The sequence below is a fragment of the Orycteropus afer genome, unplaced genomic scaffold (genome assembly GCF_000298275.1).
Source record: "Orycteropus afer afer isolate SDZICR_OR568_19922 unplaced genomic scaffold, OryAfe1.0 scaffold00801, whole genome shotgun sequence".
Lineage (NCBI taxonomy): Eukaryota > Metazoa > Chordata > Mammalia > Tubulidentata > Orycteropodidae > Orycteropus > Orycteropus afer.
Window position 1 is genome coordinate 304583 of NW_006922388.1, and position 929 is coordinate 305511.

Consider the following 929-nt stretch of genomic DNA (forward strand, 5'->3'; position numbering starts at 1 on the left):
ATACACTGTCCTTTTGTTCTCCCATGTTTGGTCACTCCAAGGAGTTCATCTGTCTGATAAAATGATCAGATCATATGCCTGTCTATTATTTGGCTGTAAGCAGCAGGATTGAGTTTGGTTCTAGACCTGAAAGGCCATAAACTCAGGGGCCTTGATTTCTGCTTGATCTTAGGGGAAAAAGCATTGAGTTTCTTATCTTTATTTATTTATTTATTTAAGTGTTTCTGATAGATGTTCTTTGTCATTTTGAGGAAATTCCCTCCATTCATAGTTTGCGGGCAGTTTTTATCATGCATAGATGCTGGATTTTGCCAAGTATTTTTTCTTCATTAATTGATAGGACTCTATAATTTGTGGCAGTCAGCCTCAAGGATCCAGGTGAGGAGAAGGGACACAGGCATGCCAAAGCAGCAGGGTGGGAGAGTGGGAGTAAGGGGATTAAAACACCGACGAATCCAGACAGAGGAGAAGTCAGCTGCAGGGACCCAGGTAAGGATGGTAAGAGAGGTTTCCAATGGGGAGACAAACTTGTCTGTTGGCTTGTCCTACCATGGTGACATGTTGATGTGAGTTTTGAGGCTAAGCCACTGGTGTTCCTAACCCAGCAGGATGCACGTGGTGCACAGGTATCAGCCCAGCTTACAGACTGAGACAGACTAGGAAGAAGGAAGAGGCCATCCACTTCTCAAAGAATTGGCCCTGGAAAACCTTATGAATAGCAAAGAAACACTGCTTGATACATTACTACATAATTTTATGAATAGTCAGGTTAGGTTAGAAGGCTCTTAAAATAGGACTGAGAAAGAGCTGCATCATCTGAGTAAACCCAGCCTTACTTGTATGGATCAGGTAAAGCATTCAAGACCTCCAGTTGCTGATGTGGCACCACTCAAATTGAAGAGAAACAGCTGCAGACATCCATTAATCAT